At 37.5% G+C, this 18,076-nt stretch overlaps 1 protein-coding gene across 1 annotated transcript in view; it reads right to left on the bottom strand.

Annotated features, from left to right (window-relative positions):
* NMD3 (NMD3 ribosome export adaptor) overlaps positions 1-18,076 on the bottom strand; it is a 114,579-nt gene that overhangs the window by 31,008 nt on the left and 65,495 nt on the right. The window contains exon 3 of the mRNA XM_045811307.2: positions 1,859-1,917. The gene's annotated coding sequence lies outside the window, so the exon portion shown is untranslated. The remainder of the gene's footprint in view (positions 1-1,858; positions 1,918-18,076) is intronic.

Genomic DNA, 18,076 nt, shown 5'->3' with positions numbered 1-18,076 from the left:
ACTCTTGACTTCAGGGCAAGTCATGATCTCAGAGTCATAAGATCAAGCCCTACACTGGGCTCCACACTGGGCATGGAGTCCGCTTCAGATTCTCTCTCTCCTACTCCCTCTGCCCCTCCCCCTGCTCATGCTCTCTCTCTCTTAAAAAAAAAAAAAGGAAAAGAAAAGAAAGAGATTACAAACACTGAAATTTGAGTGTTCATTGTGAAATTCATTTAGCTATAATATAATCCATGAATATATATTATACTTCAACAAGTTTTAAAAATACAAAAAAACTCACATAGAATTGCAGTAACTAAAACAGAAAAAATAATAAAATTACAATAATACTCAAGAAATCTCTTCCCTTTTGCAAATTCCAAAATTGGTATTGATTGAATTTGTAATGTTTTTCTATAGTCTTTTTTTTTTAAGATTTATTTATTTGTTTGTTTATTTATTTATTTATTTATTTGAGAGAGTGAGCAGCAGGGAGGGGCAGAGGGAGAGGGAGAGGAGCAGATTCCCTGCTGAGTGCAGAGCCCTATTTAAGGCAATGCCACGACTCTGAGATCATGACCCTAGCCAAAATCCAGTCAGATGCTCAACTGACTGAGCCACCAGGCGCCCCTACTGTAGTTTTAAAAAGATGTGGGGCACCTGGGTGGCTCAGTCAATTAAAGATTTGCCTTTGGCTGGGGTCTTGATCCCAGGGTCCTGGGATCCTGGGATCGAACCCCACATTGGGGGTGGGGGGGGGGGTTCTTGCTCAGCAGGGAGCCTGCTTCTCCCTCTCCCTCTGCCTGCTACTCCCCCTGCTTATGCTCTCTCTCTCTCTCTCTGACAAATAAATAAACAAAATCTTAAAAAAGAAAAAGATATAATCACTGAATGACCTCTAGCTTTAAGATGGTTTCTTTTTTTTTGAAAGATTTTATTTATTTATTCGACAGAGATAGAGACAGCCAGCGAGAGAGGGAACACAAGCAGTGGGAGAGGAAGAAGCAGGCTCATAGCAGAGGAGCCTGATGTGGGGCTCGATCCCAGAATGCTGGGATCACGCCCTGAGCCGAAGGCAGATGCTTAACCGCTGTGCCACCCAGGCGCCCCTAGCTTTAAGATGTTAATGATGGAAGAGAACTACTACTACTACAGTAATAGATGAAGAAATATTTTATAATGATATATTTTACAGGTTTCATAAAAGAAAAGATGAATGAAGAAAAAATGAGAAATGAACAAATTTAGAAACACCAAAATAAATTTTAACAATAAAACTCTGTATGTCCTGGGTCCAAAAGAACTAAGAAACTGGAGATACAAAACTGACATTTTTGCTCTAGTCCCTCTTTTCAGTAATTGCTACCATGTCATTGTCCCATTTATGATGAAATCCTCCTCACTTCTTCCTCTCGGGTGATCTCAAAGATGGCTTGTTGCTGTTTGCTCAGTTCACTCTGATAACAGGAATGGAGAAGACATCAAAACTGTACTTGCAGTGACCTGCCAGTCTGGAGATGATGGGGAGAATGTGCCTTTCAAAACTGTTTAGAAATGAACTTACTTTTATTACATGGGCATTTCTATAGCATCTGAAGTTGAGTTTCAGGGCAGATCCCAAGGATGTACAGGGAGTGTAAGTAAGCAAATTTGGGTGTCAGAAAAGTACCTTCTAAAATGCCTGGGTGTGCAGCTGCTTTGTTTTGGGACACTTCAGATTGTTGACTATGGTCTCCCAATTAATCTCCCAAATTATTATAAAAATTATTACTGGAAAACCAATCCAAGAAATATTTTCCAAAGTGTAAGGACACGGATTCACAAATTGAAAGGATCTACCATATTCTTATCAAAATGGATATAAATAGGTACATACCAGAGATCATTATCATGAGGTTTAGAACACTGGTGATGAAAGAAAGATTCTGGAAACTTCTGGGGAGAAAAAAACAAGTCACATACTGAGGATTGAGATCAGAATAGCTTCAAACTTTCAACAGCAATGCCAGAAACAAGAAAGCAATAGAGAAATACTTTGAAAATTCTGAAGTAAAATTATTTCCAATCTTGAATTGTATTCTAAGCCAAAACTATCAATAAAATGTGAGTGTATAATAAAGATCATTTCAGTTGCATCCTTCTGAGGAAGTTACTGACCCATATAGACCAAGAAAAAGGAAGACAAAGGAAATAGGAAACAGGAGAGAAGTTAGGCAAAATCCCAAGGTGACAGCTTTGTGCTACACAGAGGGTACAATAAGGTGGCTCCAAGGGCACCAGGGTGGCTCAGTCAGTTGGGCATCTGACTCTTGATTTCCGTTCGAGTCATGATCTCAGGGTCGTGGGGCTGAGCACCCCGCATGGAGCCTGCTTGGGATTCTCTCTCTCCCTCTTCCTCTGCCCCTTCCCCACTAGTGCTCTCTCCCAATAAATAAATAAATAAATAAGATGGCTCCAGCTTGGAGCAGTAAGATGGCTCTGAGAGCGATTTTTATAAGGAACTAAAAGTTGATGATGTGTACAATGTTTTTGATTATCTTGCAGATTTACTTAACTGGCAGGGAGTCAGAGACTGATAGGGGAATACTATGAACAAACCTGCACACAAGAATGTGAAAACTTAGATGAAATAGTCCAACTCCTCAAAAAGCAAAAACCACCACAACACACCCCAAATTTAGTAAAGGATTTTAATAACCCAATAATTAGAAGGAAATAGAATTTGTAATAAAAAAATCCCACCTCCCCCCAAAAGAACCTTCCAGATATTTCACTAGAGAATTCTATCAGATGTTTAAAGAATTAGCATCAATTCTACAAAATCTCTTTCAAAAAATAAAAGAGAAGGGAACACTTTCCAATTCGTTTTCTGAAACTTTTTTTGAAAACCAGACAAAGACAGTACAAAAAAAAGAAAGGAAGGAAGGAAGAAAAAGAAAGAAAGAAAGAAGACTAAAACTACAGACAAATACCCTTATTAATATAGATGCAAAAATCTTTAACAAAGTATTAGCAAGTAGAATTTAGCAATACACACAAAGAATTATACACCATGACTAAGTGAACTTTATTCCAGGGATGCAAGCCTGGTTCAATACTAAAAAATCAATGTAATCCACCATATTAACAGGCTAAAAAAAAAAAAAAAAAATCACATGATCATATCAACTGATGCAGAAGAAACATTTAACAAAATTCAACATCCATTCATGATAAAAATTCTTAGTGAGATAGAAATAGAGCAGAACTTGTTCAACTTGATAAAGAGCATCAATAAAAATCCTACAGCTAACATTATATTCAATGGTAAAAGATTGAATGCTTCCCCCCCTAAGACTAGGAGCAAGGCAAGCATGTTCAGTCTTACCACTCCTGTACAACATAGTGCTGAAAGTTCTGTTCAGTGCAATAAGGCAAGAAAAGTAAATAAGCAAACATATCAGAAAGGAGGAAATAAAACTGCCTTTAAATGCAAATGAGATGATTGCCTAAATGGAAAAATCCCAAGGAATCTAGAAAAAAAACAAACAAAACAGCACAAAACCCTACTAGAACTAAGAAGTGAGTTCATCAGGTCACAGATCCAAGCCAAACATTAAAAATCAACTATATTTGGGGCACCTGCGTGGTTCAGTCAGTTAAGAGTCCTACTCTTGGTTTTGGCTCAGGTCATGATCTCAGGGTCAACGCTCAGCAGGGAGTCTGCTTAAGGATTCTCTCTCTCTTCCCCTCCCCCACCTCTCTCTCTCAAAAATAAATAATCTTTTTTTAAAAAAGCAACTGTATTTATATATACTAACAATGAACATGTGACACTGAAATTAAAAATACAATACTACTTATAATTGCTAAAAAAAAAAAGTGAAAAATGTAAGTAAATCTAACACAATGTGCACAAAATTTGTGTGCTGAAAACTACAAAATGCTGATGAAAGAAAAACAAAGACCTAAATCAGTAGAGAGACATGTTCTTTTAATGGACTCAAAGACTCAACACAGTAAAAATGTCAATCCTTCTCAAATTAACATATAAATTTAATTCAACTCTTGGCAAAATTCCAGTAAGATATATATATTTTTGTAGATGTAGACAACGTTATTCTAAAATTTATATGGAAAGGCAAAGGAAATGAAACAGCTAAAACAATTTGGAAAAACAAAATCTTTCTACCAGATTTCAAGATTTAATATGGAGCTACAATATTCAAGACTGTGTGGTATTGGTGGAGGGATAGACACATGGATCATTGGAACAAAATAAAGAAACCAGAAATAGACACCCACAAATACGCCCACATGATTTTTGAAAAAGTATAAAAGAAATTCAGTAGAGGAAAGATAGTCTTTTCAACAAATGGTGCTGGAACAAGTGGATATCCATCCAGTAACAAAAATAAATAAATAAATAAACCTGGACTTAAGTCTCACACCATCCATAAAAATTAACTCAAAATGGATCACAGATTTAAGGTGAAATGTAAAACTATGAAACTTTTACAAAAAATTTCAGGAAAAAAATCTTTGGGATCTAGGACTAGGCAAAGAATTCTTATACTTTACTCCAAAAGCATGATCCATAAAAGAAAAAATTGGTAAATTGGACATTATCAAAATTAAAAACTTGCTGTGAAAGACCCTGTTAAGAGGATAAAAAGCAAGCTACAGAGTGGAAGAAAATATGTTCAAACCATATCCAACCAAAGACCAGGATCTTGCACATATAAAGAACTCTTGAGACTCCTGGTCGGCTCGGTTGGAAGAGAGTGCAATTCTTGGTCTCTGGGTCATGGGTTCGAGCCCCATATTGGATGTGGTTTAAAAAAATAATAAACTAAAAATAATAAGCAAAATAAAATAAAGAACTCTCAAAATTTATAAGTCAAAAAACAATCCAATTAGAAAATGGGCAAAAAAACATGAAGAGACATTTCACTAGAGAGGATATCCAGTAGTCAAACAAACAGATATGAAGATGTTTAACATCATTAGCCGTTAGGAGCATGCAAATTAAAAAGATGAGATATTACTACCCATTTATCAGAATGGCTAAAATAAAAAATAGTGCTAATACCATATGCTGGCAAGGATGCAACGAACTTGGATTACTTACACACTGCTGGTGGGAATGCAAAATGGTATAGCCTCTCTAGGAAACAGCTTAGCAGTTTCTTAAAAAGCCAAAAATGCAACTATCATACAATCTAGGTGCTGCCCTCCTAGGCAGTTATCCTGATGAAATTGAAACTTATGTTCACCTAAAGACCTGTACACAAATGTAGCTTTTGTTTTGTTTTGTTTTGTTTTGTTTTGTTTTGTTTTGCAATAGCCAAAACAACCCAGATATCTTTCAAAGAGTGAATAAACTGTTACATCCATACCATGAAATACCATTCAGCAATAAGAGGAAACAAACTATTGTACAAAACAACAACCTGGGTGAATTTCCAGATTCTCCAGAGAATTGTGCTGAGTGAAAAAGCCATTTCCGAAAGGTTATATACCATATGATTTCATTTATGTAACATTCCTGAAATGACAAAATTAGAGAGCTGGAGAATAGATGAATGGTTGCCAGAAATTAAGAATGAAGGAAAGGGCAGGAGGAAAGTAGGTGCAGCTATAAAAGGACAACGTGAAGGATCCTTGTGGTGATGAAAACGATCTGTATGTTGGTTATATCCAAGTCAATATCCTAGTTGTGATATTGTGCTTACAGTTTTGCAAGATGTAACCCATTGCAGGGACAGATTAAAGGTTTAGGAGATCTCTCTGTGTTCTTTCTTACAAGTGCTTGTGAATCTACAATTATCACGAAGTTTTAAAATGTCTGATTTCTTTAAAAAGCAGGGTAAATTTTTCTGTTTAAGAAAAACAATTCCCTGCTTTTATCTCTTGTAGTAATTTTTTTCACAAGGTTTCAATACTTTTGTCTACGCTGTTCGTTGGCTGACAAACCGCATCTCCTCGGTATCCTTACCACTCAGAACAACCATGAGATACAATCTCGGCAAACAGGTTAGAAGGGGAAGTCTATTGGGCAGTCATCCAGGAGAACTTCAGCTTTCTTAATAAAGAGGCACAGACTCAATGGATGTGCCCTTTTGCCCTTGTTCTTTGCTCCTTTGCCTTTCTGTCTGCTTCCTGTCTGGAATGCAAATGTGATGCCCTATCCTGACCAGAAGGCAACAAGCAGTGAGGGCATATGCCATCACGCTAAGGATGCTGAGGCAGAGAGCTGGAAAGAAACTGTGTCTTGATTGTGTTATTATGAGGTGGCTCCAACCCTAGGCTATTCACCTTTAGAGTTCTTTCTATTTAAGAAAAAAAATTCTATTTGTTTAAGCCAATGCTGAGCAGGTTTTCTATTATTTGTAACCAAACGCATTTCTAAGAATTTTCTCACTAGTGAGAGATTCTCAGCAGGGCTGATATACTTTGCCTACCTTAAAAGACTATTGTAAGGATGAAAAGCACAATAGCTACTTAATATTCTTTGTGTGTTTCAGAAACCAAATTGCTGACACTGCATTTTCCTTTCTTCTTCCTCCACAGTATTTTATGTTTCTTATTCTCCTCAGCTAGGCCTGCATTTGTATTATAATCAGACTCTTGCCAGTTGCTCTCCTAATTGAATTGGGCTTTTGTTGTAGCTCAGACCGCTCAGAATTTTTTAATGGTCTTCCAAAACCATTCCAGCCCAGGGCAGATGCTCGCTTGTTCGACCTCCCAGCACTTACTGTCTGCACTTCCCTACTGCTGATTCATCATGCACTGCCCCATGACACTTCTCATACAGCTGTCATAGAATAATCGATGTTTAGAGCTGGAGGGGACATTAAAGATCATCTTCTCAAGCCACCTCAGTGCATGTGAGTTGTGGCTTACCTCTTGGATTTTTCTTTATCCCCTCCTGGGTGTACAGCATATAGTCCCAACTAGATCTTAAACTCTTAGAGAAGAGAAAGATACAGAATAAATATTTGTTAAATTACCATGTGACAAGCCAGACATCTTACACTGACTATTTAATTTTCACAACAATCCTAAGAAGTAGGTAGTGATCCCCATTGGACAGGTGAAGGAACTGGAGTTCAGGGAGGTTGTTACTTAGCAAAGGTATGACACCTAGAAAGAGGGGAGGCCCAGATTTTGACTCAGATCTTTAGATACTTAGTGCCTTTAACCTCTTTCCAAGTTTCTAAACCGCATGATTGTATTTCGCCTTTTGTGGTTCTTCAACCTTTAAACTTCAAATTCTGTGTTCTGTTTATAGGCTTTCTCTCTTAATAAAAGATTTAAAATCTATCTATGACATTGAGATGCATAATAAGAAATATATATTTGGTCTTCATCCCCAGTCCCTGACACAGGACTCCTAAAACCCTTGTAAATTCCTAAATGATAAGAGCATGAGGAGCATTTTTTTTTTTTTTTTTTTTGGTCTATTGAGGTGACTCTGGGTGGGATCCTCTTTGGTTCTCGAATGGGGGGTGGTTATCAGAAAGACCAAGTGATTATTAGGGCTTGAGATCCTTAGCTTCACCGACCCCCATCCTCTAGAGAGGGAGAAGGGCTGGAAATGGAGTTAATAATTTATCTGCCTATGTGAGGGAAGCCTCTATAAAATTCCAACTGAAAGGGTTTCAGAGAACTTCCAAGTAGGTGAACATATCCATGTACCGGGAGGGTGATGTACCCCAGTTTCATGGGGACAGAAGCTCCTGTGCTCAGGACCCTGCCAGACTTAGCCTTATGTATCTTTTCAGACAGATGTTAATCTGTATCCTCAATCATATCCTTTAATAAATTGGTAACGTAAGTAAGCATTTCCCTGAGTTCTGTGAACTGCTCAGTTCTGTGAATCCGGGGAGTGAGTGGTGGGAACCACTGATTTGTAGCCACATCGGACAGAAACTGTGGGTAAGCTGAGGACCTACTGCTTGAGATTGACATCTGAAGTGGGGTGAGAGCCCTTAACCTATGGCATTTTCTCCAGGTAGATAGTGTCAGAAGTGAGCTAAATTGTAGGACACCCTGTAGGTGTCCTGGAGAATTGCTCGATATGGGGAACCCTCCACACATTTGGTGACCAGAAGTATCAGAAGTATTGAGGGTGGCAGTAGTGTGAGAGGAAAGGGGAAACACAGAAGAACTGTAGGTTTTTCCAACTCAGTATCTCATAGCCAAATAAGATAATGGTTCTTTGTGTTTAACATTAACATTTTTTAAATGCAGTGCTGATAGAACAAAATGTTACACTGTTTCGTTTTAGTGGAAAAACTGCTACATGTCTTCCATGATACAATTTTATAGCACAAATACATACACTGTTAAGTCAACACAGAACAGTTTTGTTCTACAGCAAATAGAAGTTCTTTGCCAAGAACTTTGTAAGCTATTTGAGATAACTTGCAACACTAAGAAAAACTAATAGAAAGAAATACTTAGAGAAATGAATTCAAGATTCAAAGAAATGTCAACAACTTTTGATTCCATCCAATAAACCAACTGTATCTTTCTTTTTCCTTTGCAACATTCTCGATTTTGATCTGAGCCTCGCAGATTTTAATTTGGAGTTTGAAGCCTTTCAGAAGTTGCATTACTTTTTTGCAGAACTTTCTTCAATGCTAGATTGGCAATTAAAATGCAGGGGTAATTTCCTTTTAATGTCATTGCTATTACAAAAAAAATTAGGTAATTGGCTTTGAAGAGTACAATCTTGTAGCTGTCATCCATCTCTGATATAAGCCAAATTTGATTTTCGAAGTATATAATCTCTTCATTTAAAAAGAAAGTATAATTGTATATTTCTGCATTTTAAAAAGAGGTTAGTCATAATTTTATTTTATTTTATTCTTTTAGAGAGAGAGAGAACACGTATGTGTGGGAGCAGGGGCAGGTGGAAGAGAGGAGCAGAGGGAGAGTCTCCCTCTCCATTCCGGGCTCAATCTCACAACCCTGAGGCTGTGACCTGAACTGAAATCAAGAATCAGAGATTTAACCAACTGAGCCATCCAGGCGCCCCATGAGGGTAGTCACAATTTTAGATGCATGGTTTTAGTTAATGTACTTACACATGTCACCTCTGGGAACATACATGTATAATCTGAATTTATTTATAACTTGCTGATTATATACCACTTAAATACGCAAGCTCAAAATGCTGCAATGAAAATTAATTAAAAAAAAAAATCATAGGCTATGGTAATTGGTTACAGGCCTAAAATGTTAGCCCAAAATAAATAAACTAGTAAGTAAATAAATACATCTAATAGGCTCCTGTGTATCGCCAGGCCACACAGGTGTCTAGTTACGGGAATGATAGTACTTATTAAGCATAAGCCTCCGGGAACAACGGTGTATCTTGGATACAATTGTATCCATTGTCTCTAATGCAGTAGCACGTCATAAACATTTGAAAAACGAATGAATAAATGTGTTTCCTTCAAGGGCATTCAGGTGACTCAAACTTCTTTAAGTTTTTCCAGATTGCTAGCACAATGTTTTGCTTAAAATAGGCAACATTTACTGATTGGCATGAGTATTGAAAGAAAGAATGGGAAAAGTCTCCTTTGTCTTTCTCACCAGGCTACACTATTTTTCCAGGTATTGGGAAATACGCATTCTCCAGCCAACTTGTCACGAACACTACAGTGCGCCAAGAGATCCAGCACACTAGTTGTGTATGCCCTATGCGTCAGCCGTTCCACCTCGACCCTTGCCTTTTCTTTGAACCGAGAACAATCTGTTAAGGAATTATTATATAATTTTTCCTCTGTTAACAACACTGTTACGGTGATGCATTATTTCAACAATGAGGAGAAAAAAATGAAGAAACCTAATTTATATGGCTTCTGTTCCTATTTTCTATTCTCACACTTCGTTTATAAAGGAACTTATAATTTATCAGGGAGGTCTCAAATTAGCCACACCAAATCCAATCCATGGAAATTTTGACAGCCTAACATTGGTTTTTAAAAAATTGAATTAATTGCTCCATCACATAATATTCCCAGTTACAAGCAAGAGAAACGGACTCTGGCTTATTTGGCAGAAAGGAAATTTATGAACATGGTCTGGGTAGGCCCCAGAAGACAAAGGAAGGTGAAGGAGCAGACTTGGGCCATGCAGCCAGGAACACCACCCAACATCCACATCAGAGCCAATTCACCCAGTTAAGCCCACACAGACATCCCTTTCGCAAGATGCACTATGGACACAGCTATGGCTCCTAGCACTATGGTCCCTGCTCCCCTGGGAACTCAACTAGATGACACCTGTTGGGCTTCCCGCAGTGCCTGCTTCTTTGTATCCATTAGCTCAGAAGTTCAGGGCCAGCGCCTGTAATCAGGTGAGCCTAGATCTCTGTGGACAGAGACTGGGCAGCAACTAGAGATGGAGAGTTGAGCCGTTGCCCGCTACTGTCCTGTCCCTTACTTGCTAATTTTCAAATAACTCCTCCTATTTCCCCATCTCTGCCCCTTCCAAGTTTAGAATCCTTAAACAAGCTTAGTAATTTGCACATTCATTGCCAAAATTAACATAGTTGGAAGCACTAAGTTAAGAAGTCTAATAGCCGGCTAATCTTGGTAAATATTTATTAGACCATTTTTAGACAGTGGTAATGTGTTCAATTAATATTTATAAATGTAAAATAGAAAGCCCTAAATGGTCATGGCTGCACTCCTTCAGTATTCCTCTAAAATTCTGAATTAGCTCCTCAATAGAGTCTGCAAGTGCCTTGAGAAACCAATTAAAATCTTAATCCCTATGTGGAGCGCTTTTCCTTGCCTGCATGATTGTGCAGGCTCACTGTTTCCCAGCCCATCCGCGGCACTGTCACCTATGCCCCTCTCTCATAACCTTTAATCCATCTACAAAGTGAGCAAGCAAACGGCTCAGTGAAAATTTACTTGAGTTCAACAAACTCTTGGATACACTCATTAATTTTCTCAAGAAGCTTCCAAGAAAGTAAGTGGTGGCCCAGAATGTGATATGTATTTGTGAGTTGCTTGGCATGTAGTCACGAGCCTTAGTTTCACATACAAGGAAATGCTTTTAGTTGCAAGCATTTTTATTTCTGTTCAGAACATAACACGCTCATCCTCTAAAATCCTAGCAATTAATTTATTGCTGAAATTTAAAGGTTTTCAATAAAACCCATCCCTGGCAGTAAAAATTGTGCACAATAAAGAATTTTGGCATATGCTACATATTCCAAAAGACCAAACTGTCGGATTTAGACTCAATTTATATTCACTGAACACAGACTATGTGTCAAGCGCTGTTCTAGTCAAGGTTGCAAACCTTATCTTAACTGTCATTACAAATCCGTGAGGTAGATTTAATCCCACCTTACTGATGAGGAAAGCAAAGCTCAAGGTCTATGGGACCTAACAAAGATTACAAAGATAGAAGGTAGTAAAGAAAGGATTTGAACGTGGCGCCTGATTCTAATCAGTTCTCTGCCTTAGCAGAATGATCCAGGATAAGGAAGAGTTTCAGCACAAAAAAGTAGTTAAGGTAGGCTAAGCTTTAGGCAGAGACGTGTAACATCTAGGAATTCTTCCCTGATTAAAACATTATGGATTAATCCAATGATGAACCCGAATTGCTGGGATTGCATGGAGACACTGCAACTTTTCATCCTATCGTTTAAAATCGGGTTGAGGGACCCCTGGGGTGGCTCAGTCGGCTCAGCTCATGATCCCAGGTCCTGGGATTGAATCCTGCGTTGGGCTCCTGGCTCAGTGGGGAGCCTGCTTCTCCCTCTGCCTGCTGCTCCCCCTGCTTGTGCTCTCTCTGATAAATAAATAAATAAAATCTTAAAAATAAATAAATAAATAAATTAATTAATTTTTAAAAACTGGGTTGAAAGGAAGGACACGTCCAAAGCAAATGGTTATTTCACCTGATGAAAGGATGACTAGATAGAATTGTCCTCATATCTCAACAAAGAGGTTTAGAAGGCAAAAACAGATGAACAAAGCAAAACAAAACCACGTAGAAAATAATGACATAGAAAAGTTGTCTTACAATGGCTAGTGACTACCTAATTAGACAGGTTATGACTGGGGCAGATATTTTGCAGTCTTTCATTCCTTCTTCAGTCTCATGATTCCTTGTCAACCTAAGTAAGTCTGGACTTGTAGACTAGGTCCAATGGTGCTTTAGTATGACTCTCGGGCCATCAGGGTACAGGATTCTTGCTCTGCTGCCCAGCATGGAAATGAGGATTCTATCTGGCCCAAGCTGTTCTAGCTTGGAGAGGTTAGAGTGATGAATGCAAAGTTTAGGAGTACAAGTACGTGTACTCTACACCTGGAAGCCTCATATGTATCATATGACTCTGGGATAGATGAGATATCCCTGGCCACAGTGCAGCTGTCTCCAGCATGTCCCCCAGCAAGACCATGTCCTAGACTGCTTCAGCACCATGCATGTAAGACTGGGTCTGAAGTGGCAGCTGAGCTTTGAAAGCTATGATATGAACTTCGTTTGCTCAGATTGACCATCCCCAACTGTGTGTCTGCTGTGTGTGGCCTTTTTGAGGGCTATTCAAGGAGAAGCATTTCTGTCTGTTTACAGCAAATGAGAACTGATCTCCCCACTGTACCCTGCCCACTCTGACTTCACACTGCACTTCTAAATACATAATCCTTGTTTGACTTCCCAAGTCGTGTCTGCGTCTGGTTGTTCAGTTGATCTGAGCCTATTGTTCACATTATTAACTTGGTTATGTGAGCAGAGCCAAATGTCTAAAAGAATTCCAAGATCTTTGATTGTTGATTAAAATTCCGAGCTCTTTTCAGAGGAGATGTGTAGGATTACTGCCAAACTGGTGCTCGGTGGTGGTGCTCACCCTTGACCAAAACATAAGGCTTGCAGGAACCTTCGAGAAAGGATCTCTTCCCATCACATCCACCTAAAATGAATACTCTTTTAGACATATCGCATATTCTTAAGCCAAGTTCTGCTAAGTAACTCACACAGAAAGGCAAGTCTAGGTCAAAGCGGGCATAAAAATTTATGAAATGTGAGATGTGCTATAGCAGTGACTTCTAGGCGGGTCTTGGTGTAGCAACAGAATCAAATGTCTTTTTTTACGTAATATTTTGATATGCTGTATGGGAGGACACAGCTTCGAAAGTAATTTGATACTAATTTGAAAATGTAGGTGTAGATCTATAGGAATTAATAATCTCTGGAAAATATTTTCATCTGCAACATATGCTGTTAAATTAACTTCCACTCAGCAGAAAGCTGCTTCTTGCCTTCCCCCGTGTTTACAGCTGAGGGAAACTTCACTCCATTTCCAATATTCATTGAACCATTTACCCATATCTTTCACCAAGAGGCACTCCTTTCCTCTTTATTTTATTGGCCTGTAGCTGTTTTCCCTCTGTGGATACAGGCCAAAGGCAAAAATGAATAACGTTATCATGTCTTTGAAAAGTTTTTAAGTGGCTATTTCATTCTTATCATTAAAGCCATCTTTTTAGGGAAAACACGGAATTTTTCTGGATATAGAACTCTCTGACATAATAGCTTCAAAAAGCATTTAGGTATTTTTAAGGTTAATACAGATATGTGATTAGCTTTTTCTTTCAATCATTTTCTGGTTTGTGTAATTCATCAACACTACTGTCTTGAAAGGACTGAGTCACAAAAGGAATAAAATTCCTTTCACATGGTCTCATGGTTAAATAATGGGACTCCATTACCTAGCCTTCAGGTTTCTACTCCCCTACTCCTTCAGATATAATTAAATTGACCAATTTACTTTTACCTTGAAATTATCAGTTAGGTCAGTTTTATTTTTTTGAAATCCAGAGACTGCATTTAAAAATGTTTTGAAGTAGGCGCCTGGGTGGCTCTGTCAGTTAAGTGCCTGCCTTCGCTCAGGTCACGATCCCAGGGGCCTGGGGTGGAGCCCCGCATCGGGCTCTCTGCACAGTGGGGAGTCTGCTTCTCCCTCTCCCTCTGCCTGATGCTCCCTCTGCTTGTTCTCTCTCTCTCCCCGTTAAATAAATAAATAAAATTCTTATAAAATAAAAATGTTTTAAAGTAAACGCTTTATTGAAATGCAACCACTACGGAAAAGCACACAGGGCTCACGTCGTACAGTTCGATGAATGTTCACAAACTGGACACATTTGTGTAAACAATTCCAGATAAGAAAAAGAACACGGGGTGCTTGGCTGGCTCGGTTGATAGAGCATGTGCCTTTTGCTCTTGTGTTTGTGAGTTCAAGCCCCACGTTGGGGGTAGAGATTACTTAAAAAAAAAAAAAAAAGATTAGATTAAGAAAAAGAACATAATTGGGACACTAGATGATCCCCTTTAGCCCTAACCCCAAGAGGTATTCACTCTCCTGACCTTTATACTGGAGATTAATTTTGTCTATTTCTGAACTTTATATAAATGTAAACATACAGTATGTATGCCTTTGGTCTGGTTTCTTTCACCCAACATTGCATTTATGAGATTCACCCATATTGGTACATGTAATAGTAGTTGGTTTGTTCTCACTGAATACACTGTGATTGATTTATCCATTCTATTATTGATGGACTTTGGGGTTGCTTTTAGCTTAGGGCTATTATGAATGGTGCTGCTGTGAACATTCTCGTACATATCTTTGGGGAATCTATGTGTGCGTTTCTGTCGTTTATCTAGGAATTGAATTGTCAGGTCATAGGGCTTCACTTGGTATTGACTGTCTTTTCTTCTGGTAGGTTGAAGAGTATGCTAGAGCTGGCTCATACCAGCTCTTAGGAGCCAACAGTTAAATTTTCAATAATTTTGAGAGCTAGTTGTTAAACACAATCATTATTCAAAATTAAATTATGTGTAAATTTAACTAAGTTATATTAAAACAAAGGTAAAAAGTATTAAATTTCATTATCTCCTATTTTACTACATCTGACTGTCATCAATGTTACTAAGGTTATTTCCACCAATTGTAGGTGGAAATACTATGTAATGGTGCACTGCCATGCATCTCTTCGGCAATATCTTGTGGGTATTGACTACAGTGCAGTGTTTACACCATTGAAACTGAGAAACATTACTGATCAGGGCTCGATTTATTGTACTGTTGATTTATATAGACTTAAGAAAGTGATGGGAAAATGTTAATAATGCAGGTTAAACTCAAAAGTGTCATATTTGTCGTTGATACGTTGTGAGTAGCTAAAAAATTTATCAAAGCATGGTTGAATTACAAATAGATATGGATACTAGAGTTCAGCAAAAATCAATAAAAGCATTCAATAAAAATCAATTGACTATATAAGAATTTAGAATAAATAATACATATTATATTGCATTTTTTTTATTATTTGTCAATTTGTGATATACACACCGTACTTTTCCCCCCTCTAGAAAGTCCATTGTCCTACATTTACCAGCACAGTTCTGGTTATAGTGCTATCTATCATACTGTGATTTAAGTGTGCTTTCCCTAATGACCAAGGAAGTTGAACTCATCTTCATAAGTTTATTGGTCACTAGAATTTTTTTGTAAAGTCCCTATTAAGTTGTCCATTTTTCTACTATGCTCTTTTTCTTATTGATTTATAAGAATTCCATACATATTCCTGATGAGTCCTTCATTGAATACATGTAACGCAAATGTCTTCCCCCAGCATGTGATTTGCCTTTTCACTCCCTTTAGTAATGTTGTTTTAAAGAAGTTCTTTAATTTTCATTTAGTACAATTATCAACATTTTCCTTTGTAGTTAGTGCTGTTTGTATACAGTTCGAGAAATATTTGCTATCTTGAAGATGACTATGTTTTCTTCTAGAAAGCTTTACTGTTTTACCTTTCACATTTAGATCTGCAATCCACTTGGAATCAGTTTTTCTCTATGGTGTGAGGGGGAAGTTAAGATTCTTTTTTTTTTTTTTTGGTCCAGATGGATATCCAATTGGCCCAGAATGGTTTTTTTTAAAGACCACAAAATTAACTCTACACACTCACTTCCTTTATCCTTTTATCTCTTTTTCAACAAGATCAACACTGAAAGTTGTATAATAAGCATTTTTTTAAAAAAGATTTTATTTATTTCACAGAGAAAGACACAGTGAGAGAGAGAACACAAGCAGGGGGAGTGGGAGAGGGAGAAATAGGTTCTTTGCTGAGCAGGGAGCCTGACGCGGGGCTCTATCCCAGGACTCTGGGATCATGACCTGAGCCGAAGGCAAATGCTTAATGACTGAGCCACCCAGGCGCCCCATAATAAGCATTTCTGTCAACATCTTCCTTTTCTAATATTTATCATGACGTCTTTTGATAACTTTACAAACTATTTACTTTCATAATATTAAAACAATTTCTTTCATAAAATTAAAGCAAATTCTGATAACACACTCAGATTATCTATTGAACAGGTCAATATTTTCTTGTATAAACTTATAAGGGTAGATATACTTGCCAATAAATAGTGACCAATTCTTTTTTCAAAAAAGAAAACAGACAGTGACAATTTAGTTTTTCCTATTTATAGGATAATGTACCACAGAAGTAATTAAGATAAATAAAATCCATCCAGGAAGAACATATGAATGGGAATATAATTTCTTATGTAAGAGAATTAATTTCTTAGTTCTATTGTTGATTCTATTGTTCAGAAACAAAGCAAAAACCCCACATCTCAATTGCACATGTAGAGCATTTTATAAAACAATGGATAGCAGATTTTTTATGCTTTCAGTTTGATTGTAGAAAGACCTAACCTTCCACTAGAGGGCATCTTTACCCTATTTGGTCTTTTGTAAAAAATAACAGCAGCTAATCTTTTGCTTCATGTTGTCTTATTACCTTTTTTAAAAAACTTATTTTATTTAAATTCAGTTAGTTAACATAAAGTGTATCATTAGTTTCAGATGTAGAGTTCAGTTATTCCTCAGTTGCATATAACACCCAGCGCTCATTACATCACGTGCCCTCCTTAATGCCCATCATCCAGTTACCCCATCCCCCTACGCCCCCTTCAACAACCCTGTTTGTGTCCTATAGTTAAGAGTCTCGTATAGCTTGTCTCCTTCTCTGACTTCATCTTATTTTTCCCTCCCTTCCCCTATGATCCTCTGGTTTGTTTCTTAAATTCCACATATCTTTTAACTACACCTGACCCCAAGGAAAAAATTGTGAATGATCTGGTGTTAAAAGAGTTCTTATAAACACACACAGTCTTTTTCACTAACAGTTCCAGTATTAATAATTGTTACTATCATGAAATTATCCTTGGAACTAATCACTGTATTTCCTTATCTCTTCTTTTCTGCGCACACAGACACACACAGACACACAGACACACACAGACACAAAGTCCCTTTCAATATAGGCAGAATGAATATAATCAACACTAAAATATTGATTATGTAACTTATTATGTACTATATAAAACAGACTTTCTAATTATTATATAATGGAAAAATCACAAAGGAAAACATGAATACATTTGACTCAATCCAAAAAATATTAATTTTTTAGAGAGAGCTCACAAGTGTGGGGAGAGGGGGGAGAGGGAGAAGGAGAGAGAGAATCCCAAGCAGGCTCCACACTCAGAGCAGAGTCAGATGCAGGGCTGAATCTCATGATCCTGAGGTCATGACCTGAGCCAAAATCAAGATTGGGATGCTTAATTGACTGAGCCGCCCAGGTGCCCCCAATATAAAAAAATTTAGATATAAGGTAAAAGTATAAACAAAATTGAAATGCAAATAACAAACTAGAGAAATAGCTGTCACAAGTATGAGAATGGGTTAACAGCATTAAAATAGATATACCTCATGCAAATATATAAAACACAAAGCTCTTGATAAAGTAGATATAGTGTGAATAGATAATTTAATGAACAAAGTTAAAATTACCTTATTAACAACCTAGAAACACAAAAATTATGATGTACTTTCTAACCTACAAAGTTAGGCAAAAGATAGTAAATGTTAATGAGGTGGAGAGAGAAGCACAATTTCATGCACTATGGGTGTAAAAAGTGCTGATTTGTTAATATGAAAAGAGTGCTTAAATGGGAAAATCTTAATTTTTCAACCAAAACAGTAAAGATTGGTTCAGATACAAAT

The sequence above is a fragment of the Ursus americanus genome, chromosome 20, assembly GCF_024610735.1.
Source record: "Ursus americanus isolate L20-20 chromosome 20, mUrsAme1.1.p, whole genome shotgun sequence".
In the NCBI taxonomy this organism is placed as follows: Eukaryota; Metazoa; Chordata; class Mammalia; order Carnivora; family Ursidae; genus Ursus; species Ursus americanus.
The sequence above is the reverse complement of the archived record's forward strand: the minus strand, read 5'-3'. Positions and strand labels throughout refer to the sequence as shown.